The following is a 26,703-nucleotide window of genomic DNA, read 5'->3' as shown; positions in this document are numbered from 1 at the left end:
TGACCTTGTTGCAATGGAATGCCATCTTAGAAATTTTAAGGATGGCGGCAACATGATGCTCACTGTATCTATCTGCTAGTAAAGCCAGAATTGAGTTCTTCTTTTCCTCACTCAAGACTTTTCTTTTTGACTCCTTTGGAATGGTTAAAAGTTATTTTTTCACTCCTATTACTTTTGGGATATTACTAGCACTTGTTTTGCCATCCAGCTTGTCCTATTGCAAGAGGATTGTGAACATCACAGCAGGGTTTTTTTATACTTTCTTTCATTAAATAAGATTTGGTTCAGGTGATCACCTAATCAGAAGCACATTAAGTAGAATGAGATGTACTTTGGTTGGAATTCAACTGACACTGGAATGGAATGGCTGCCGGACATGTAGAGAAGCTGATTTTTATAAAACTGTGCAGTGGTCTCTTAATTTTTGCCAGAGCTGTATTTATATAATATCAGTATAAGATTATTTACTTTCTTGATATTTTATATGATATAATTATTATTGTGGTACATCCCTTTGTTAATACTTTTTAACCACCTTCTTTTGTGCAATCCATTTCCCTTGACCTAGATAAATTGTATTCTGTTTTGTTGTTAATTAATTTCGAATAAATATTATAGTTAATATATTTGGTTGCATTTCATATTTTTAAGGTTTTATTATTGAATTGTTTATAGCTCTATGCCAAGGAGACTTTTCCAGTGATTAAGGATAAGAAGCCAAACCAGAAGTTTAATTGCAGACATGTGTTTTGGGGTATTTTCCCCTCATCATTGCAAAACAGGAGATCTGATTTGGCTATGTAAGAGGCCTCTGACTCAGGGTTTAGCCAAGCTGACTTAAAGAAATAAGCCATGATGAGACATCATAAAATATACAGATGTAGCGCATCATGGAAATAATGGTGCTTTAACGCCTTTATTACATGGCGTATATTTACGTCAAATGTTGTTTCCCAGACTTTAATGTTGGCTTTGACCCTGAACACACATCTTTCCCCACCACATGACAGATAATTTAATCAGCTGTCAAGTGCCTTCAACAGCTTCGGGTGGATCACAACTCCACTTGCAGCTGTTAACCAGTTTAATCCCCATGTCAATCTATGATAGCGGGATTTAATATGCTCTGGCCAGAAACATGTAATTCTGACATGCCATATTGCCCCTGTCACAGGATCATGGGGCCCCTAAGGGTGTTAATGACAGTTGGGGGTCTGCAAGAAATCCACATTCCAGTTATTATGATATTCTTGTGGATGCCGGTTCATGGCCGGTGTTCATAGGAGATTTTGATTTCTGCTATACATAGCCATCCTGAGACACAGCTACAGTTGTGGCCAAAAGTATAGACACCCCTGCAATTTTGTCAGATAATACTCAGTTTCTTCCTGAAAATGATTGCAAACACAAATTTTTTGGTATTATTATCTTCATTTAATTAGTCTTAAATGAAAAAACACAAAAAGAATTGTCCTAGAGCCAAATTGGATATAATTCCACACCAAACATAAAAAAGAGGGTGGACAAAAGTATTGGCACTGTTCGAAAAATCATGTGATGCTTCTCTAATTTGTGTAATTAACAGCACCTCTAACTTACCTGTGGCACATAACAGGTGTTGGCAATAACTAAATCACACTTGCAGCCAGTTGACATGGATTAAAGTTGACTCAACCTCTGTCCTGTGTCCTTGTGTGTACCACACTGAGCATGGAGAAAAGAAAGAAGACAAAAGAACTGTCTGAGGACTTGAGTAACCAAATTGTGAGGAAGCATGAGCAATCTCAAGGCTACAAGTCCATCTCCAAAGACCTGAATGTTCCTGTGTCTACCGTGCGCAGTGTCATCAAGAAGTTTAAAGCCCATGGCACTGTGGCTAAACTCCCTAGATGTGGACGGAAAAGGAAAATTGACAAGAGATTTCAATGCAAGATTGTGCGGATGTTGGATAAAGAACCTCGACTAACATCCAAACAAGTTCAAGCTGCCCTGCTGTCCGAGGGTACAACAGTGTCAACCCGTACTATCCATCAGCGTCTGAATGAAAAGGGACTGTATGGTAGGAGACCCAGGAAGACCCCACTTCTTACCCCGAGACATAAAAATGCCAGGCTGGAGTTTGCCAAAACTTACCTGAAAAAGCCTAAAATATTTTGGAAGAATGTTCTCTGGTCAGATGAGACAAAAGTAGAGCTTTTTAGGCAAAGGCATCAACATAGAGTTTACAGGAGAAAAAAAGAGGCATTCAAAGAAAAAAACACGGTCCCTACAGTCAAACATGGCAGAGGTTCCCTGATGTTTTGGGGTTGCTTTGCTGCCTCTGGCACTGGACTGCTTGACCGTGTGCTTGGCATTATGAAGTCTGAAGACTACCAATAAATTTTGCAGCATAATGTAGGGCCCAGTGTGAGAAAGCTGGGTCTCCCTCAGAGGTTATGGGTCTTCCAGCAGGACAATGACCCAAAACACACTTCAAAAAGCACTAGAAAATGATTTGAGAGAAAGCACTGGAGACCTATAAGGTGGCCAGCAATGGGTCCAGACCTGAATCCCATAGAACACCTGTGGAGAGATCTAAAAATGGCAGTTTGGAGAAGGCACCCTTCTAATATCAGGGACCTGGAGCAGTTTGCCAAAGAAGAATGGTCTAAAATTCCAGCAGAGCATTGTAAGAAACTCATTGATGGTTACCGGAAGCGGTTGGTCGCAGTTATTTTGAATAAAGGTTGTGCAACCAAGTATTAGGCTGAGGGTGCCAATACTTTTGTCTGGCCCATTTTTGGAGTTTTGTGTGAAATGATCAATGTTTTGCTTTTTGCTTCATTCTCTTTTGTGTTTTTTCATTTAAGACAAATTAAATGAAGATAATAATACCAAATAATTTGTGTTTGCAATCATTTTCAGGAAGAAACTGAGTATTATCTGACAAAATTGCAGGGGTGTCAATACTTTTGGCCACAACTGTAAGTATAACACAGGTGATTAGATGATCCCAGATTCAAGTATCATAAGGGAATTATTAGGCTATGTGCGCACATTGCGGATCTGCTTGCAGAAATTTCTGAAAGGTTTCTGCATCTCTTGGCAGAAAAACGCTGTGGAAAATCTGCAAGTTTTTTATGTGTTTTTGTTGCGTTTTTGATGCATTTTTTCATGCAGTTTTGTAAATCCAGAGAGCTAAATAAAGATATATTATTAAAAAAGAATTGTAATGTCATTTCTTTGTTCAACCTCCTTTTAATTCTCCATTGAAGACCATAATATCATTACAAACCATGTTGTATGCAAATTGCCTCTTCAAAGAGAAAGAGGACTTTTACTCTACAGCGCCACCTATTGGTGGTAGCTTAGACCTACAAACCATGTTGAAATTCATAATGTATACACAAAATGAAAAAATGAAAGTCAGACATTGCTTTTCAACCATGCTGCCACAGAATTTAAAAAAGAATAAAACTCATGAAATAGGCTTGGACAGAAATGATGGTACCCTTAACTTAATATTTGCACAACCTTTTGAGGCAATCACTACAATCAAATGATTCCTGTAACTGTCAATGAGACTTCTGCACCTCTTGATTGGTATTTTGGCCCACTCCTCAAGAGCAAACTGCTCCAGATGTATCATGTTTGAAGGTTGCTTTTTCCAGACGGCATGTTTCAGCTCTTTCCAAAGATGCTCAATAGGATTTAGGTCAGGGCTCATAGAAGGCCACTTCAGAATAGTCCAATGTTTTCCTCTTAGCCATTCTTGGGTATTTTTTACCTGTGTGTTTTAGGCAATTATCCTGTTGCAAGACCCATGACTTGCAACTGAGACCAAGCTTTTTGACACTGGGCAGTACATTTCTCTCTAGAAACTCTTGATGGTCTTGGGATTTCATTGTACCCTGCACAGATTCTAGACACCCAGTGCCAGATGCAGCAAGCAGCCCTAGAACATAACAGAGCCTTCTTCATGTTCCATAGTAGGGACAGTGTTATTTTCTTGATATGCTTCATTTTTCCGACTGTGAATAAAGAGCTGCTGTGCCTTGCCAAAAAGTTCCATTTTTGTCTCATCTGTCCATAGGACATTCTCCCGGAAGCTTTGTGGCTTGTCAACATGTAGTTTGGCAAATTCCAGTCTGGCTTTTTTATGTTTTTTTCAACAATGGTGTCCTCCTTGGTCGTCTCCCATGAAGTCCATTTTGGCTCATTCAACGATGGATGGTGCGATCTGACACTGATGTTCCTTTAGCTTGAAGTTCATCTTTAATCTGTTTAGAAGGTTTTCTGGGCTCTTTTGTTGCCATTCACATTATCTGTCCTTTGATTTGTCATCAATTTTCCTTCTGAAGCCATGTCCAGGGAGGTTGGCTGTAGTCCCATGGAGCTTAAATTTCTGAATAATATGTGCAACTGTAGTCACAGGAATATCACGCTCCTTGGACATTGGTCTTATTACTTTTACCTTTAACATGTTGGTCTATAATTTTATTTCTAATCTACTGAGACAACTTATTCCTTCGCTTATTCTGGTCCATATTGAGTGTTATACACACCATGTCACCAAACAGCACAGTGAGTATCTGTAGCCCTCTATACAGGCCCACTCACTGATTTCAAGATTGTAGACACCTGTGATGCTAGTTAGTGGACACACCTTGATTTAGCATGTCCCTTTGTCACATTATTTTCAGGGGTACCATCATTTCTCTCCAGGCCTATTTCATGAATTTTATTTTTTTTCAATTCTGTGGCAGCATGGCTGAAGAGCAATATCTTACTTTCATTTGTTCATTGTCATAGATTTTTGATTTATTATTACCTTTGTCAGATTCAAGTTATTTCTTTGACCATTGTGGATTTTTTTGTCATTAACCCCTTTACCCCCAAGTGTGGTTTGCATGTTAATGACCAGGACAATTTTTACAATTCTGACCACTGTCCCTTTATGAGGTAATAACTCTGGAACGCTTCCATGGATCCCCAAGATTCTGACAGAGTTTTCTCGTGACATATTGTACTTCATGATAGTGGTAAAATTTCTTTGATATGACTTGCGTGTATTTGTGAAAAAAACAAAAATTTGGCAAAAATTTTGAAAATATCGTAATTTTCCAAATTTGAATTTTCATGCCCTTAAATCATAGAGATATGTCACATAAAATACTTTATAGGTAACATTTCCCACATGTTTACTTTACATCAGCACAATTTTGGAACCAAAATTTTTTTGTTAGGAACATAATTTTTGGAAAGTTAAAAAAATGAACATTTAACTTTTTTTCACAAAACATTTACTTCAGATCCATTTTTTTTATTTTACCAAGGGTAACAGGAGAAAATGGACCCCAAAAGTTTTTGTACAATTTGTCCTGAGTATGCCGATACCCCATATGTGGGGGTAAATCACTGTTTGGGTGCACAGCAGAGCTCGGAAGGGAAGAAGCACCGTTTGACTTTTTCAGCGCAGAATTGACTTGAATTAAGATCAGATGCTATGTCGCCTAAGGCCTCTTTCACACTTCAGTTTTTTTGCATCAGTTATAATCCGCTAAAAAGGCGGACAAGCGGATCCGTTCTCAACTGATGTGAACGGATGGCACAGGATCCGTTTTCAGACGGATCCTGAAAATGAAGAAATTTAAAGGAATCGCTGGCCGGGAAGGGAGAGAGAGAGAGAGAGAGAGAGAGAGAGAGAGAGAGAGATTTTTTTTTTATCCGGCACCCAGAAAGAAATTCGGGTTAAATCAGTGTTTGCAGGATCCGCCAGAGAAAAAAACGTTACAAGCTCCGTTTTGAAATTTTTGAGGATGGTGACGGACAGCAACTTTTGGCGGATCCTCACAAAAAACGGATGCAACGGACAGCAATCCGTCACAATCCGCCATTAATGCAAGTCAATGGGAAAAAAACGGATCCTCAAAAAAAATTTGAGGATCCGTTTTTTTTCAAAACCTGGCGGATTGTGACTGATTGTAAAAAACGGAAGTGTGAAAGAGGCCTAAGCAGTTGGAACGCCTCAATTCTAACTCCAACCCTAACCCCAACACCCCCCTAACCCTAATCCCAACCCTAACCATAACCCTAGCTACAAACCTATCCCTAACACACCCCTAACCGTAATCACAACCCTAACCCTAGTCCCAACCCTAACCCTAATCTCAACCTTAACTGTAATCCAAACCCTAACCCCAACTCTAGCCTCAACCCTAACCCTAACTTCAGTCCCAACCCTAACCCTAAATTTAGCCCCAACCCTAACCATAAGTTTAGACCCAACCCTAACCCTAACTTTAGCCTCAACCCTAACCCTAACTTTAACCCAACTCACTTTAGCTCAACTCTAACCCTAATGGGAAAATGGAAATAAATACATTTTTTTATTTTATTATGAAATGCATAATCTGTATATTTTCCAAAAATTAAAAAAAAAATATTGCTTGGCTGCATAAATTTTATAACCAGCCGACAGCTGAGGGTTGATGTTATATTTCTGGGAAGGAGCCAATAGCCATACAGGTTCCCAGGCTATTAATATCAGTTCACGGATGTTTGCTTAGCCTTTACTGGCTAGTTTACAGGGTAACACCAGAAAAAATTGACATGGGGGGTCCCCCTATAACATCGAACCAGAAAAGGCTAGGTAGACAGCTGCGGGATGATATTAATAGCCTGGGAAGGGGCCATGTATATTGGCATCCCCAGGCTAAAATCATCAGCTCTCAGCTGCCCAGAAATGGCACATCTTATAGATGTGCCAATTCTGGCACTTAGCCTTGCTCTTCCCACTTGCCCTGTAGCAGTGGCAAGTAGGGTTCATATTTGTGGGGTTGATGTCACGTTTGTATTGTCAGGTGACATCAAGCCCACAGGTTAGTAATGGAGAGGTGTCTATAAGACACCTATCCACTACTAATCCTGTATTTAAATGGTAAATAAGCACACAGCGAGAATAAAGTCCATTATTTGAAATAATCCCACAGACTTCATTATTGAAATTAATCTAAATTAATCATACTTACTGAATACCTAATCCCCAACATCCTCTTCTCATGCAACAAAAGTAAAATAATAAATCAACATATAATACTATCCTGTCTGACGTATTCCATTTAATACCACATGTCCCAATGTGTTCTCACATGTTGAATAGTCACATTGGGAAATGTGACTGCTCTATCCGGCCTCCGGCGATGCACTCACAGGAGGTGATTGCTCCCGCAGTGTTTTACTGCACTGCCATGAGAGTTCACCAGAGTTCATCAGCTCCAGTGCTCTCACTTACGGCACTACCGCTGTGTGAGAACTTTCTCACACAGCGGTGTCGGAAGTGAGAACACTGAAGCTCATCAGCTGATGTACTCCGGTGAACTCTCATGGTGGCTCAGTGATACATTGTGGGAGCGATCACCTCCTTTCAGTGTATCGCCGGCGGCCAGATGACATCGACATGGAACAATCGGTAAAAAATGGACTACGGTGGACAGGCAGTATATGTTGGTTAATTATTTTTGATTGATTGCAGGAGACGCAGGCGTTGAGGATTAGGTGTTCGGTGAGTATATATATTGTATGTGATTATGTCAATGTTTTGATTCTATTTTACAATTGAACTTAGGCTCCGGATGATAAAACTATTCTCCCATCATCAGCTCATGTAGTCTCTGTATATGTGACAAAAGACGTATCCGGATGGGAGTAGTATTCCCATGAGATGACACCTAACTACAATCACTTTAGGCTGGTCGTCGCATGTGTACACACACACAGACAGACGCAGACAGAGATAGACACAGACACACACAGACAGAAACACACAGACACAGACAGTCACACATATTCTCTGCTCACACATTTTCTCTGCCCACACACTCTTCCTCCTTCTGACATCATTTGACAATTCTGCAGTGCTTTTGGCAGCAAATCCACAAACCTTTTTACACCTGCTTCTTTGCTACAGATTTGACTGACTCAGTCGAAGTCAATGGGTGAAAAATGCTGCAGATCCGCAAAAAGAATTGAAATGCTGTGGAAAATAAAACGTTGCAAATAAGAATGGAAATTTCCGGATCATGTGCACAACACTTCAGGATTGTCATTTATTAACCTTGCTTTAGAATTCCATTGCGTTTTGGAATATTTCTGCGTGGAAAAAAATGCTGCAAAAATGCAACAAATCTGCATTGTGTGTACATAGCCTTAGGCTTTGCTTACACTAGAGTATAGCATCCAATGATTCTCTCCTGCGAGATAAAAGGATGCTATATGCAAATGACCCTCGGCTCAAATTCTGCTGTGAGCGTGAGCAGTGTATCATTTTACTGTGATCTGATTCTCTCGCAAGAATCAGATCACAGTTGCAGACAATATGGATATCTTAATTTCTCCATCTTTCTAATTGTGTCACTTGGAGTATATCCATTTGACATTCAAGTGCAGTCCAATGTTTTTCTTGCACCCATAGACTTTTATGGGTGTGCATCATCCTATATATATTGCCAATCACAGCATTCAGCAATTTTTTTCTCATGCCTTTCTCTTCCGTTTTGCCCCATTGAAAACTAAACAAACAAAAAAATGCATATATTTAGTATTGCTACATTCAGGAATATCCAGTCTATCAAAGTATACAATAATTTAATCAGATCAGTAAACAGCTCAACTAGAAAAAAATTGAAACTCAAGAATTACATTTTTTGGCTGCCACAACATTGCATTAAATTTTATAAGAGGTGATCAAAGCATTTTATTTACCCCAAATAGGTACCAATAGAAACATAATCTCACGGTGCAATAAGTTAGCTATCACCCAGCTCCAGATCCCGAAAAATGCTACAGATCTTGAAAAATGGCCACAAAAGGAAAAAAAATACAAATTTTCAATTTTTTTATTTTTTTTTAAAAATAAAAAATAAACTGTACATGTTTGGTATCTGCGTATTCGTACTGACCTGGAGAATCACATTACCATGTCAGTTTTACCACATATTGAACATAAATAAAAAAAAAGAAAAAGGTATTGTGGAATTGCACTTTTTTGCAGTATCACCGCACTTTTCAGCTACATGTAAATCTGACATTATCCTCAATCACAGATTATATAACAATTAACTTGGTAGATTGTTAAATGATTAAGACGCTGCCTTTGTCTGTACATTGTAATTTGAGTACCGTATTTTTCAAACTATAAAGCGCACTGGACCATAAGATGCACCCCAAATTTTCAGAAGGAAAATAGAGAAAAAAATGAATGCATCAAATGGGGATCTATCTTACAGTTCTAATTCAGCTTACTGGGTGGGGGAATAGGCAGCGCTGGTGGAGTGAGGTCACAGGAAGTGTTCGGACTTATTGCCAAGATCCCAATCTGGCCATTTTTCGAGAGACCACCACATTGCAGCAATGGAAGTGCGGGGCTCTGGGCTCTCACAAAATGTCGGCGGAGCCTCCACACCACTGAGCACTGCTGGACCTGCCGAACTAGCCTGGAATGGGAGACAGATTATCTCCCTGAAGCGTCAGACCACCAAACATGCTCTTTTCCCAACCCAGGGTTGGCAGAATCACCCGACTCCTGCTGCTGCCACACTCCTAGTAAGTACATTCGGACTATAAGACGCACACCATTTTCCCCAAAAATATTTTTGGGAAAAAAGTGCATCTTATAGTCCAAAAAATATGGTTTATTGGGCAAGTCCAAGCTTGTTGGATGTACTTACCTATCTATTTATAGTGTGCGTGTTGTGTGTGTGCATGTGTGTGCGTGCATGTGCGCGTGCACGTAAGTGCGTTTGTATGAAGGCTTGAAGTAGATGTGAAAAAAGTTCTGCAAAATTAAAAAATAGAAGAATTAATGATTTATTTGTATTAGTTGACAAAATGCAAGGTGAGTGAACAAAAGAGAAACCTAAATCAAATTAATATTTGTTGACCACCTTTTGCCTTCAAAATAGCATTAAAGCACCATTTTTTCTAAAAATGCCTTTACACACTTTTTGAAGGATGTCATTAGGAGGGTTTTCAAATCATATTGGAAAATTAGCCACATATCTTTTGTAAAAGTAGGCTTGTGCAGATACTTCTGTCTCTTCATGTCAGCCCAGACAGACTTTATGTTGAGATCAGTGCCTTATGGAAGCCTTATCTTCCAGGACTCTTTGTTACAACTTCCAGGACTCTTTGTTCCTTATACTCAGCATAGTTCTTAATACTATTGGCTATGTGTTTTGGGGTCATTGACCTAATGCAAAAGAAATGTGTAGCCATTTAGATGGCTCCCAGATGGTACTGCATGATAGATAATTATCTGCCCATATTTTTCAGCATTCAGGATACTATTGATCCTGACCAAATCCAGAAATTTCTATGCTGGAATACAGCCTCAATAACCTTGAAACATGCTTCACTGTTACCTGCACAAATTTGTTGTACCTTTCTCCAATCTTTCATTGAAGAAACTAATGCTACCTTTCAAATCTAAATACTTAACAGTTCAAAACACCTGCTGGCTTTTTTCTGAACCACAGTTCCTATGTTTCCATGCATAGTTGATTTGCTTGGTCTTGTTGAAGGTATGTTTTTTGACCACAATACTTTCTTGAAGACCACTTATGGACAGACTTGTCTGAACAGTAGGTGAGTTTAGCTAAATTCCACTAGTTGTTGCCAGGTCTTAGCTGATATCACCGCTGGACATCGTCCAATTTTGAAGGTAAATAACCAAGATATGACTTTCTTCTGCTGTATTAAATTTCTTTGGCCAACAACTGTATCTGCAGACCTCAACCTTGCCCATTTCATGGTGTCATCAGTGCTTAGAAATACAGGCATATACTTATCCATCATGCAATACCATCAGTGGGGAGTCTGATTGGCTACAAATTTATTCTATAGCATGACAATGACCCAAAGCATAAAGCCATTTTTATTAAGCAATATCTTTGGTGTAAAGAAGAACAATGAGTCTGGGAAGTGATGGTATGACCCCCACAAAGTCTTGATCTCTAAAGGCGCCCTATAATAATAACAGATATAGATTAAATTAATAACACTTCTATTTTTTAAGTATTTGCATATGGATATATGTACTCTATAAATACATTACCACATGGATAGATAAACGTGTTAAACTAAAGTGTTAACTTTTTCACTTCAAATGCAGCCATAAACAATCCATCAGGATAAACACTAGGTATTGTGTCAATTTAATTTATGGTCAGTCAAAAGATACATTACACAACATCCATTAGTGAGTGTAAAAGAAATAAGATATGGTTTCATGTAGGTTTAAAAAAATTAAGTTCCATCAAACAAGAGTTTTAGCTAGAAACCCTAAAACTGCTTCTCATTTAGTCATAATATTCCTGATTTGAATATTTACTGCCAAATCTGTCTAGCTGCAAGCTATGCAGAAAATAAATAAATTAAAATTCAGCTAATGCTTTATTTCCAGGAAAGTTCTGTGAATGTTATAACCAGTTGAGACATGATATTTATAGTGGCTATAAAATGTCTTTTTATATATATGTATATATTAAACCACATTGCGCCAAATACATTTAACTACTAACAATCTGGAAAAAAAACATAAACATGATGTTTAATTAAGAGAAACAAAGACATTTTTATAGAAATTGGTAGATTTTCAAATCAACTTTCGCTTCATAATTTGTAGTTCTCTTTTCTCAGAAGAATTCATTGCTTTAAGTAGTGCAACCTTAATTATTTGCAACCGTAGAAATGCTTATGTATCTCTAATTGTTGATGATACCTTTAATCCTTTTCTTGCCAAGACTGTATCAAATAGCTACTCAAAAGCTAAGGATGTGAGTTACTTCCTGGCTGATAATTACAGCAGAGATTCTCAGTTTTGGGGTACCCTCAGACTAGTGTATGACACACCCGAGTGCTATTCCATGTTTTTTTGGATACCATTTGGCCCAATGATATACTATTGGCAGTGCAGATCTGTGATTTTTTTTCTCATGACGATTCGGCATGAAAAAAAACACAGCATACTGTGAGTGTATCCTATAATAAAAGTTCTGAGACAAATGAATATTGAGCTGTAGGTCTACTCATGACAAAAATGTAATGAATGGTATTTGACCTGTAGAAAATTAGTCTGACGGGTTTAACCTCTGACCTTTCAGACATTATATGGACTTCTTCACTGATTGCATATTGATTGTTGAACTGATTTAACCATGTTGACAATTATTTACAAATGTTCTCTTTTTCTTTCTATTCTTTTTTCTACTGGAAATTAATAATGAAAAAAAATAGGACTTGTTGAAAAGTTGGATATTTTAAATATCTGCAAAATGTACAATATTTTGGCTTAGTTAACATAATGTTTTGTCCTGAAAATAACCAAAATGTAAATAAAGTAATTTCTCATTAATCCCTTAATGTCCAATGATGGACACAGTCATCCACCCGCGCCTATTAACTAGTTAAATCCCGCTGTCAAAGCTGACAGCGGGCATTTAAATAGCATTTCTGGCCGCCGGGCCGGAAATGACCTCATCGCCAACCCCGTCATGTGATTGGGGGTCGGCGTCATGTTGCCTGGACAACCAGAGGTCTCTATGAGACCTCTATGATTGTTCCAGGCATATGGCTTTCAGCGCCACCCGGTGGTTGGCGCTGAAAGCACAGGAGGAAATTTGCTACATATGGGCGATCTGCTCATCGCCCATATGTAGCAGAGCCGATCGGGTTGCACATGCTTCTAGCCTCCTATGGAGGCTATTGAACCATGCCAAAAGTAAAAAAAATGTTTAAAAATAAAAAAAATTAGAAAAACCTTAAAGTTCAAATCACCCCCCTTTCACCCCAATCAAAATAAAACAGTAAACAAAATACCACATACACATATTAGGTATCGCCGTGTTCAGAATCACCCGATCTAACAATAAAAAAAGCATTAACCCGATTGCTAAACAGCGTAGGGAGAAAAAAATTCAAAACGCCAGAATTAAGCTTTTTTGGTCGCCAAGACATTGAATTAAAATGCAATAACGGGCGATCAAAAGAACGTATCTGCACAAATGTGGTATCATTAAAATCTCAGCCTGGCATGGAAAAAATAAGCCCTCACCCGACCCCAGATCATGAAAAATGGAGATGCTACGGGTCTCTGAAAATTGTGCAAATTTTTTTTTTTTTAGCAAACTTTGGAATTTTTTTTCACCACTTAGATAAAAGAGGACATAGACATTTTTGGTGTCTATGAACTCGTAATGACCTGGAGAATCATAATGGCTGGTCAGATTTAGCATCTAGAGAACCTAGCAAAAAAGCAAGCAAAAAAGTGTGGGATTGCACTTTTTTTGCAATTTCACCGCACTTGGAATTTTTTTCCCGTTTTCAAGTACACGACATGGTAAAACCAATGGTGTCATTGAAAAGTACAACTCGTCCCGCAAAAAATAAGCCCTCACATAGCCATATAGACGGAAAAATAAAAAAGTTATGGCTCTGGAAAGAAGGGGAGCGAAAAACGAATGCGAAAAATCGAAAAAAGCTCCGGTCATTAAGGGATTAAGCTGAAAAGAGGCTACAAAGGTTAAACTAGAAAAATACTAATAACTGAAAAGAGTGTGATATAAATAGTTGAAAAAAAGACAAACTGTGTGACTTTTTCACAATATGAAAGTTGTGTCTAATTTAGGACAACACATTACAATGAAAGATATTAATATATTGTGTAGGGTGAAGACAAATTTAAGAAACTATTAAATTTAACAGAAACTTAGTTGCATTACAATGAGGAATTAATCATAATCAAAACTGCAGTTTTACCACAATATTTAGTAGATATTAGAGATGAATATTTTGAAATTTGTATTTGTAAGCTTCAAATAATTTTTCCCTCAAAATTTGGTTAGCAACAAATTCCAACTGCTGCTTAGCTTAGTATTGTTCATAAAATGTGACATTTTGAGTCTCCTAATACTGTATTTAGCCCATTTTTTCTCTTTAATGCAGAAACAACTTAGAAATTTCAGTCAACTCAACATATATGTTATGGGTAAATGATTGATAACTCATGGTAACCAAAACCTGTTTAATAATACAATGTACAGACAGGCTTTTCAGAAATTAAAAAATTATCCAAAAATATCCCTTTTACTCTTGCAATAAGGCACACCATATTGCCTGTAAAGGGCCTGACACACTAAGCGATATTGCTAGCAATATCGCTATAACGTCACTGGTTTTTGTGACGTTATAGCGATATTGCTAGCGATATCGCTATGTGTGATACTTACCTCCGACCGTTCCCCCGCTGGTTATCGCTGATGGCGCGAGAACGTCCTGGGCCGCTTCTCGTCGTCAGCTTCCTGCTGGACTTCCTGCTGTGACGACGAGCGGGAGGACGTCTTCATCGCCTTGTCTGACAGATAAGTAGCGACCCCCGACCCCTGCGATGTCGCTGGTGAGATCTGCCTGTGTGGCAGCTCACTAGCAACCACTTAGCGATGTACCAGCGATCATGACCGCGTCATATCGCTGGTCGGGATCACTGGTACATCGCTAAGTGTGACAGTACCTTAAGTCAGAATTCACTTACTTAAACTTGTGATCTTCGCCAAACCTGGTTGACAATGTTTTTTCTAAACAATGCATGCAGAGTTCTGGACTTGGTGATGGAAATCCATGTTATGTTAACATTTGAGTGTGTATATGTCTTTTCAAATCTTGATGGTACTTTCCATGTATAACATGAAGTCCAAACCGCTGGAAATGGAGATTCAGTGATCATCTTCTTCATCTATGTGATTTAGAGGCAATAAATGACAGATCTCAATGAATATAATGTATTGAGTAAAATGTATTGAGAGATTGTGATATAACCTAAGAACCAGCACAATAGGAACTGCATAATGAGAAGAATTTGTCTTTACTAGTAAAATTCTCAAAATAACAGTTTAATATCGATTTTCTACCTCTTGATGATTTGATAGCATTGAGCAGTATCCATCTGTCTGCTAAGTGCTATCAAATATTTATTTAACAATACAGGCAATAAAAATAATTTAAAGTGTTTTATGCTTCTAATTCTGGCAGGAATCTATCTTCCACATTGTTTTTCAAAGAAAATTTACTTAAAAAATAATTCACAAAAAATATTTAAATAATATTTACAAAAGCCAACATAGTTAATACACACAACCAATAATAAAGGTATAATTTTATTACTTATTATGGATATAAAATCACACCATAAAATGATGATAAGTAGTTGATGAATTATCAATAGAATGTGCAATGGACCACGGTACAAAAAAAGTATAAATATTGATCAAAATTGCTACTCAAGCAAAAACCTCAAAATGTTATCAAGTATGCTCAATAATCCAATTTCAGTGAATATTGTTTGTGCAATTCATATAGTAAAGTGTAAGTGAAGCATAACTTTTATGTATTGCATAAATTACAAATAACCTATTGAGTGTATCAAACCATATTAGCTAAGTTTGCTATTATTAAATACATTTATAATAAAGTGCAACAGTGAATAAATATATACCCTAGTACAATACCAACATATTTATTGATATGTAGTATATTGAGACCTTGATTAAAAAAGAGGGCTGCTGAAATACATGTGCAAAGGTTCACCTGAAAGTAGCTACTGCAAAACCTGTGGATATCTTTATCATGGTGTGCATAGTTATTTGTCAGCTTGTTTTTCTTTGGCAAAATGGTCAATAAAAGAGATTTAAAGGAAACCAGTCAGCAGGATTGTGCTGAGTTACCTACAGACAGTTGGTGCCATTATACTGATTAAAATGATAAGTTGGTTGATGAAATCTGTCTTATGATTATTGTTTAATCTTTATTTTCAGTTTTCGGTTAATGAGATTCTTGTGCTTTGGGGTGGCCTTTCGGGGGTCTTTATGTGGTGCTCTGCTTACATATGCATCTATATGGCTTATGATAGGTCACTGATTCATCAGTGACCTGCCTCCTATTTTACATACTGAATGCAATATGTGTTGAAAAAAAAAGCACATTCAGCAGGCAGGCATCGCCGACAGCACCTGCACTGTGGCATAATCGCATTTACAGTATGCATTAAATTGGTTTATTTAGCGATATACATTTATTCTGAAAAAAAATTCTGTCTCAAAATGTCTCCCGCCACGCCTGTGCAGTAGCATCTTCTGAAAACAACCATCCGTAAATTAGGTGGGCTGTTATAGTTACGGAAATGCTAAACATGTGGATGCTAAATGTGGTTTAGGCACACTGGGACTCAGAAGGAAGGGGGCATATGGATTTGGGAATACAGAGTTCACTGTATTTCTTTTGGCAGGTGAGGAGCTATTTCATTTTTCCATAGCTTTTGTACTACCAGTAATGTGGAATCCCCCTATATTTCCATTAACAGATTAAGGACCTGAGTGTGTACTTGCTTTTGTTGTCGATTGATTTGATGTTTTTAATGAGAATGTTTTAAATAACAGTTGGATCACATTTATCCGGCGCTCTACTTACTTTGGGGTTACCATCTTAGGTGCTTGACAAAGACCGTGCTGTGAGGTTGAAACGTTGCACCACTTGGTGCTGGATTAAAGTCAACATTTTTCCTGTAACTGGAGTGCTGCCTGATTTTTTTCCTATATATATATCTATATATATATATATAGATATAGATATATATATATACAGTGGGGCAAAAAAGTATTTAGTCAGTCAGCAATAGTGCAAGTTCCACCACTAAAAAAGATGAGAGGCGTCTGTAATTTACATCATAGGTAGACCTCAACTATGGGAGACAAACTGAGAAAAAAAAATCCAGAAAATCACATTGTCTGTTTTTTTTCATTTTATTTGCATATTATGGTGGAAAATAAGTATTTGGTCAGAAACAAAATTTCATCTCAATACTTTGTGATATATCCTTTGTTGGCAATGACAGAGGTCAAACGTTTTCTGTAAGTCTTCACAAGGTTGAAACACACTGTTGTTGGTATGTTGGCCCATTCCTCCATGCAGATCTCCTCTAGAGCAGTGATGTTTTTGGCTTTTCGCTTGGCAACACGGACTTTCAACTCCCTCCAAAGGTTTTCTATAGGGTTGAGATCTGGAGACTGGCTAGGCCACTCCAGGACCTTGAAATGCTTCTTACGAAGCCACTCCTTCATTGCCCTGGCAGTGTGCTTTGGATCATTGTCATGTTGAAAGACCCAGCCACGTTTCATCTTCAATGCCCTTGCTGATGGAAGGAGGTTTGCACTCAAAATCTCACGATACATGGCCCCATTCATTCTTTCATGTACCCGGATCAGTCATCCTGGCCCCTTTGCAGAGAAACAGCCCCAAAGCATGATGTTTCCACCACCATGCTTTACAGTAGGTATGGTGTTTGATGGATGCAACTCAGTATTCTTTTTCCTCCAAACACGACAAGTTGTGTTTCTACCAAACAGTTCCAGTTTGGTTTCATCAGACCATAGGACATTCTCCCAAAACTCCTCTGGATCATCCAAATGCTCTCTAGCAAACTTCAGACGGGCCCGGACATGTACAGGCTTAAGCAGTGGGACACGTCTGGCACTGCAGGATCTGAGTCCATGGTGGCGTAGTGTGTTACTTATGGTAGGCCTTTTTACATTGGTCCCAGCTCTCTGCAGTTCATTCACTAGGTCCCCCCACGTGGTTCTGGGATTTTTGCTCACCGTTCTTGTGATCATTCTGACCCCACGGGGTGGGATTTTGCGTGGAGCACCAGATCGAGGGAGATTATCAGTGGTCTTGTATGTCTTCCATTTTCTAATTATTGCTCCCACAGTTGATTTCTTCACTCCAAGCTGGTTGGCTATTGCAGATTCAGTCTTCCCAGCCTGGTGCAGGGCTACAATTTTGTTTCTGGTGTCCTTTGACAGCTCTTTGGTCTTCACCATAGTGGAGTTTGGAGTCAGACTGTTTGAGGGTGTGCACAGGTGTCTTTTTATACTGATAACAAGTTTAAACAGGTGCCATTACTACAGGTAATGAGTGGAGGAAAGAGGAGACTCTTAAAGAAGAAGTTACAGGTCTGTGAGAGCCAGAAATCTTGATTGCTTGTTTCTGACCAAATACTTATTTTCCACCATAATATGCAAATAAAATGAAAAAAAAACAGACAATGTGATTTTCTGGATTATTTTTTCTCAGTTTGTCTTCCATAGTTGAGGTCTACCTATGATGTAAATTACAGACGCCTCTCATCTTTTTAAGTGGTGGAACTTGCACTATTGCTGACTGACTAAATACTTTTTTGCCCCACTGTATATACTGCTCAAAAAAATAAAGGGAGCACTTAAATAACAAAATGTAAATCCAAGTCAGCCAAACTTCTGTTAAATCAACACTGATTGTGATTCAATTTCTCCTGCTGTTGTGCAAATGGAATAAACAACAGTTAGAAATGATAAGAAGGTCACTAACATCCATGAGTCATCTCAGTAAGAGTGTCCAGGGTTCCTTTTATTTTTTTGAGCAGTATATACAGTATATCATTAAAAAATATCATTATAGGGAGGGATAAATTCTTAATACTACTTAGGTCTCAATCGGTCCTTTCTAAATATTAAGAGGTTGACGCCCCCCAAAAAATGTAATATTGCGCACCCACTCAAAAATCAACCATCCCTTAAATTCTTATATGTAAATATATTCCCACCAAAAAAAAACCCAAAATCCAATGCCGATACAAAGATACACTGAGTAATAATAACCTCCCAAAGATGACTAGAAAAAATTGAACATATAGCAAATAAGGTAGAGGCCAAAAACCCAGCTTTAATCACTTGAGGTGATAGGCCTTAATTGTGCCACATATAAGTACCATAAACCGGGATATAGATTAATTAGTTAGCCATAAAACCCATTCACACAGATATGTATTTTTGGGCTAACCGTTTATGCTGTAAACTGGGCCATAGAAAAATACTGGTTAACCACAAAAATAAAAGAAGAAGATTTAAAAGTAGCAGTAGAAATATACAAAGTAGCCTTGAAGGCTAGGAAACATAAAATATTTCTAAGAGATCTGACAGAATTCAAAGAAGAAAGAGCTTACTCTTTTGGGGACAGTACTATAATCACTAAGAGACCGACTACAAATACGGACATCTCTTCCTCAGATATTGAGTCATCTGATCCTGATTATCAACCGAGGGAGGCCTTTAGGTCTTATAGAAGGCCTAAGGGGAGAGGAAAGAGAGGTAGTACATCAAGATGGCGAGGACCAGAACATATGGATACATATGCGTCATCATCCTCTGGTCCTTCATTAACTTCTCCATCTTTTTTAGAGAACAGGGATATACAGTATCACCTCCGAGGATGAACAGTGGTTCACAAATGAATGAGATAATTGAAGATTCAATATTGAAGCGTCATAAGGGAGGGGAGGGAAGAAATGATATTATTAATTTGTCTGACCATGTCTTAACACAGGACAAAAAGACTATACTCCAGGCTGGGCTAACTTTTGTCCCCACAACCAATTTTGACCTTTTTTTTTTCGGTGAAAGATATAGATCTATTTCTGGGAAAACTTAGATGGAGAAAGTTTTTCACCCTTAATGATCATAATAGAAGTCAACAGTTGGGTATAAAGACAGAAGAGTTGGATGATGTATACCTTCTTACTGAAATGGCTGAGGAATGAGCTAGGGGTTTAGGGGAAGGCCCCTTCACTGATTTGAAACCAAAAAGTGTTAAAATGCCAACATTGGGTGATCCGGGGATTATAAATGTTTTTCAGAAATTGGTTGTGGAAGACATTAAGAAAATCAATCCAAGACATAAATCTGTTGTTTCTAATATTAATGATGGAGAAAAAAAGAGCACTTGAAAGTCTCCAATCAAATACATCAGTGGTAATAAAACCCTCTGATAAAGTGGGTAATACTGTAATTATGAACAGACTGGAGTGTGTAAAAATGTGTGTGAATATAATATCTGATGATGCGATGCAATCTATGAGACTCTGCGTCAGGATCCCTCAAAAAGAAGTTGAATGAGATTTTGGGAAAAGCCAAAATGGTGAATTTAATCTCAACTAATTAATTTAATTATCTGTTACCTAAGAACCCTGTTATTACAACATTTCATACAATTCCAAATGTCCATTAAGGATATCCACCTCTAAAGGGGAGACCGATAGTATCAGGAATAGACGCTCTGGCCCAGAACTGTAGCATCTATCTTGATCGAATTCTGCCACCATTGGTTTTGGCTTTGACCTCATATGTGAGATCCCACCAAATTGGATAGGATAACGGTTGAACCAGGTGTGATGTTGTTCTCAATAGATGTTGAAGCCCTGTATTCTAGTATACACCATGCTGCGGGTCTAAAGGCAGTGCAATATTTTCTAAACACAAGAGGGAAACATCTATTTCCACACAATAATTTTGTGTTGGAACTCTTGGAGTATATTTTAAAACATAATTTTTTATATCAGCCTGATGAAGGGACATAAGCAGTCCCGAAAGCTTGCTTTGTAACAACATTCACTATTATTTGCTAGCCATTAAAAGGTATCATACCCACAAGATTCCTATTTTGTTTCTCTCACTGAGAGCACTTTATATATTTATGATAGATTTACCCTTTTTGTCCATGTTGAACAGATTTAAAGTTTTTTCTGTTGGCTGCAGTTTTATTTTTTGTCTGCAGCATCACGCGCACCTATTAGTTTATAGAGGGTATTGTTCTGGGCTAATACCCCTTTCTGTTATAGCCTGATACATAATATCACTTATCTGTGTGGATGTGGGGTATACAGTGGGGCAAAAAAGTATTTAGTCAGTCAGCAATAGTGCAAGTTCCACCACTTAAAAAGATGAGAGGCGTCTGTAATTTACATCATAGGTAGACCTCAACTATGGGAGACAAACTGAGAAAAAAAAAACAGAAAATCACATTGTCTGTTTTTTTTTCTTTTTATTTGCATATTATGGTGGAAAATAAGTATTTGGTCAGAAACAAGCAATCAAGATTTCTGGCTCTCACAGACCTGTAACTTCTTCTTTAAGAGTCTCCTCTTTCCTCCACTCATTACCTGTAGTAATGGCACCTGTTTAAACTTGTTATCAGTATAAAAAGACACCTGTGCACACCCTCAAACAGTCTGACTCCAAACTCCACTATGGTGAAGACCAAAGAGCTGTCAAAGGACACCAGAAACAAAATTTTAGCCCTGCACCAGGCTGGGAAGACTGAATCTGCAATAGCCAACCAGCTTGGAGTGAAGAAATCAACTGTGGGAGCAATAATTAGAAAATGAAAGAAATACAAGACCACTGATAATCTCCCTCGATCTGGTGCTCCACGCAAAATCCCACCCCGTGGGGTCAGAATGATCACAAGAACGGTGAGCAAAAATCCCAGAACCACGCGGGGGGACCTAGTGAATGAACTGCAGAGAGCTGGGACCAATGTAACAAGGCCTACCATAAGTAACACACTACGCCACCATGGACTCAGATCCTGCAGTGCCAGACGTGTCCCACTGCTTAAGCCTGTACATGTCCGGGCCCGTCTGAAGTTTGCTAGAGAGCATTTGGATGATCCAGAGGAGTTTTGGGAGAATGTCCTATGGTCTGATGAAACCAAACTGGAACTGTTTGGTAGAAACACAACTTGTCGTGTTTGGAGGAAAAAGAATACTGAGTTGCATCCATCAAACACCATACCTACTGTAAAGCATGGTGGTGGAAACATCATGCTTTGGGGCTGTTTCTCTGCAAAGGGGCCAGGACGACTGATCCGGGTACATGAAAGAATGAATGGGGCCATATATCGTGAGATTTTGAGTGCAAACCTCCTTTCATCAGCAAGGGCATTGAAGATGAAACGTGGCTGGGTCTTTCAACATGACAATGATCCAAAGCACACCGCCAGGGCAACGAAGGAGTGGCTTCGTAAGAAGCATTTCAAGGTCCTGGAGTGGCCTAGCCAGTCTCCAGATCTCAACCCTATAGAAAACCTTTGGAGGGAGTTGAAAGTCCGTGTTGCCAAGCGAAAAGCCAAAAACATCACTGCTCTAGAGGAGATCTGCATGGAGGAATGGGCCAACATACCAACAACAGTGTGTGGCAACCTTGTGAAGACTTACAGAAAACGTTTGACCTCTGTCATTGCCAACAAAGGATATATCACAAAGTATTGAGATGAAATTTTGTTTCTGACCAAATACTTACTTTCCACCATAATATGCAAATAAAATGAAAAAAAAAACAGACAATGTGATTTTCTGGATTTTTTTTTCTCAGTTTGTCTCCCATAGTTGAGGTCTACCTATGATGCAAATTACAGACGCCTCTCATCTTTTTTAGTGGTGGAACTTGCACTATTGCTGACTGACTAAATACTTTTTTGCCCCACTGTATATGTATGTACATTTTGGGAGAAATGTGGTTAATTTCTTATTGTATTATATAGATCCATGTATCCGCAATCGGCCGATTAAGGTGGTATATATGGATTAGTAATACCAATATCGCAGCTGATTTTTATTGCGTATGTCATGCACTGGGAAAACAGCCACGTTCCACTGTTAAGAGGTGGCTGGGTATGCGACGTGTGCATCATCAAATGGAAGGGAGTCAAGGCGCACGTCAGCATCTGTGAGATGATTCTACGTTCCAAAACCCGGAAGTGATGTACACCTCCATACAAGGTGATCGCCTAAGTGAGTAGGAGGCATGGATAATAAGTTGGCATGCGTTCCATTGACCGGAACTTCAGGGAAGACCGTATATACCTGAATATGTGCACCTCTGCTGTTGAGTTAAAGGGGCTTAGGTAAATAAAGCACGGTGGAATGTACTCACATTTAAAATTACTATAGTAAACCTTCCTTAGACGTCATCTGGTGTGCACCTATCTGTGGTCCCCTGATGAGCCCTTATACTAGGAGAGGGCAAAACATGTAGGGACGATGCTATTGGGATAAACAATGCTATTTTTATTGAGATAAGTGACCTATTATGGTTTCTTTGGCATGCCTTTTGAATGGCGGCATTGTCTGCTACTTTTTTGTATGAGAGAGATCATGAGTCTTGAGCATGCTTTTTATTTTTGTATGATCTCTGAGTATGTTTATCGCTATATTATTATGATAAGGCATTATTTGCAACTCTGAAGCACAGCTCCACTTTATTATATTTGCACTTTATTATCTATTATGCTTCATATATAAGGGAAAGCTATATTTGACGTAGTAACCGCTTTTCTTGACGGTGATATTTTTGTGGTTAACCTGTATTTTTCTATAGCCCAGTCTACAGGATAATTGGTTAGCCCAAAAATATATATTTGTGTGAAATAGTTTGTAGCTAATTAAATTATCTATATCCCGGTCTATGGTACTTTTTATATAGTACAATTATGGTTTATCATCTTGAGCAATTATAGCTTTGAAGTACAGTTGCACTTTATTATCTACTATGCTTTATATATAAGAGAAAGTTATATTTGATGTGGATTTGCTTTTTTTGATTGTGGTATTTTTGTGGTTAACCAGTATTTTTCTATGGCCCAGTTTACGGGATAATTGGTTAGCCCAAAAATACATATCTGTGTGAATTGGTTTTGTGGCTAACTAATTAATCTATATCCCGGTTTATGGTAATTATATGTGGGGCAATTAAGACCCATCACCTCAAGTGATTAAAGCTGGCTTTTGGCCTCTACCTTATTTGCTATATGTTCAGTTTTTTCTAGTCGTCTTTGGGAGGTTATTATTACTCAGTGTATCTTTGGATCGGCATTGGATTTCGGGTTGGTTTTTTGGTGGGAATACATTTATATATAAGAATTTAAGGTATGGTTGATTTTTGAGTGGGGCACCATATTACATTTTTTGGGGGGGCGTCAACCTCTTAATATTTAGAAAGGACTGATTGAGACCTAAGTAGGATTAAGTAGGATTAAGAATGTATCCCTCCCTATAATGATATTTTTTCCTATCAACACCCAGCCCTAAAATATTCTGGTGTTAGTGGGGATTTCTTGAAAGAATATTTTTAATTTTGTACTATTAAAAGGATATTTTTATGGGTTGTTTTTCTTTATGGTGTTCTAACGAAGTATACCCGTATATATAATTGTTTTTTGGTGATTCATATATTAATAGCTTAAGAAGGGACAATGGTTATTGCCCCCCCTGGCAAAAACATCTGCCCCCATCCGCCTCAGAAATGTCACATCTCTAAAATGCGCCAATTCTGTCACTTAGCCTCTCTCTTCCCACTTGCCCTGCAGCGGTGTTAATTGGTGTAATAGTTGTGGGGTTAATGTCATCTTTGTATTGTAAGGTGACATCAAGCCCACGGCTTAGTAATGGAGAGGTGTCAAATAAACACCTATCCATTACTAATCCAATAGTTGATAAGGGGTTAAATAAAGACACAGCCTGAATAAAGTATTTTAATGAACTCAAACACAACAGTTTCCCATCTTTATTGTACTACTAATTCCTGCAAAGCCCTTGTTCTCCTGTAATAAACATAAAATAATAAAGCAACAATATACCATACCTGTCCAATGCTGTGTCCCACGCCGTAATCCATATCTGGGATATGTACAGTTTACAACCAGGATGGTGCCAAGGTGCGACCGCCCCGGCTGAAAAACACTGGGAAATGAGGAGTTGAACTGGCATTTTCCCAGGCTCCAGAATTCAGCATGCATCAGGCTGTGAGGGAGCGCAGCATCAGTGACATCACCGCTATTGTTACGGCTGGTGGAATGCACCAAATTATAAAATAATATTAGGTGCGTTCGCAGCCCGGGATCCACCGTGCAGAGGTGGTACACTGCTGCTAGATAATGGCGGATGCTCAATATGGCAGTATAATGGCAGAACACACACGGGTTAAATGTCACCCTGTGTGTACAGGGCGAACTCTGCTGCTTCACAGAGCCGCCGAACCGCTAAACACAAATACCGAGCCTGTTCAAGCTCACAGAGCTCGGGGAGATGAATGCTCAGTATATGGTAACAGGATTCAGGCCCAAGGACACAGGACCAGTGTCCCTCTAGACCTACTGAGCGTGCGGCATCGCAACCGAGAACACTGCTAACTGAGGCTGACTGCAGCGGAGCGACAGTGACTGCCGCGGTACGATAGTGCCCTACAGTAGGCGACACCATCGGACGCTAGTGCTGTGGACTGATGTGCACTGTGGCCTATAGCTTAGCCACCGACTGGCGCTGACTCTAATACTGATACTCTAACCACATGCGTAATAACCAAGGGAGGGGAATCTTAATAGGTCATTCACCAGGTGCATGCATCCGTCATCATCCACACATACAGCATTATGCTGAAGAAGGAATGCCTTTTAAATGGGTGTTCAGCAGGACAGTAAAACCAAACATACCTACAAGCGGGCAGCATCATGATTTCAGACCAATAGTATTGAAGTTATGACGTGGACAACTCTAGCCCCAGATCTCAATCTGCTTGAGAATTTGTGGAGTGACATCAACAATGCTGTTCTTGACTGAAAACCTAAGAATACAAAAGAACTGTAGAATGTAGTCCAGTCAGGTTGGGCTTGAATACCTGTTTGCATGTGTCAGATGTTAGTTGACTACATGCCACACAGATGTAAAAGTTATAAAACTAAATATTAGCTCATTGATTACCAGAAAGGAGACATCTGTAGACAAAATTCAGCCTATACTGTAAATATTCGAGTTTGTAAATGATAATGCAGAAACTGGTATTTTGAACAGCCTATTTATTTTCATTCATTTTCAGTGTAAAAATTGATATTTTTTTCACGTTTTTTGGAGTTGAATGTGCAGTGCTTTTAGTGCCTTTGTGTACATTACATAAAAAAGGTTATTATGAGGATTAAAATTTTTCTGAGTTGTTTTAAAACACATATTTTTTTGCACATAACCATAGTATAATAAATAAAATAATTACATAAAAAGTGTTAATAAAAGAAATAATGAAAAAAATATATTTTATTTCATTTTATGTTGAAATTGATAAAACAAGAAACGAAAGGAAAGGTTCTAACATCAAAATATAATTATATTAGCATTTTCATAAACTACATGTGCTTGTGAAATAAGGGGTCCAAATCTGGACTGGTAAAAGAGGACCCATAGAAGTGCCAACAGGTTAGGGGGAGAAAAATTCTTGCCATACCCCAGGCACTGGCGAACCTCACTGCTCCACTGTATACATGGATTCTAATACCACAGAAGGAATATGCCTGCTCGGCTCAAACAGTATTAACATGTTCTGATGTTTCAAATATATTTGGTGTGAAATGTTTTTTTTTTCCATCTATAATTTATCAAGTTTAAGCTATTAAAGTCAGGGGCAATGTAATTCCAGGTTGTTAATTTTATTATATAGAGCACTTTGAAATGGTCTTTGTATCCTGGGAATGTCAGCTTCAATAAAGTTAGCAGATGCACTGTATACTTAGACTTACAAAGAATTCTTTCTTTATCTGCTTGTAAAAAAGTAAATGTCTCTCTGAAGTTCTTTGCGGCAGTTGCAGTTTGAAGTCTGTTACCAATAAGTGCATATTAAGGGAAAATGTTTCATACCCCCAAATCCCATGATCTTTGCTCTGTCTCGAGCAATTATAGGGGCTTTATTCTCTCTCAATGAAAACTGGAATAAAAGGAGCCCATTAAATAGGACTGATGGTGCAATCATTATAAAGTAGGTG

This window comes from Dendrobates tinctorius, unplaced genomic scaffold, assembly GCF_039654945.1.
Source record: "Dendrobates tinctorius isolate UK_male_01 unplaced genomic scaffold, ASM3965494v1 ptg000016l, whole genome shotgun sequence".
Classification (NCBI taxonomy): Eukaryota; Metazoa; Chordata; class Amphibia; order Anura; family Dendrobatidae; genus Dendrobates; species Dendrobates tinctorius.
Note: the sequence above shows the minus strand (reverse complement) of the source record.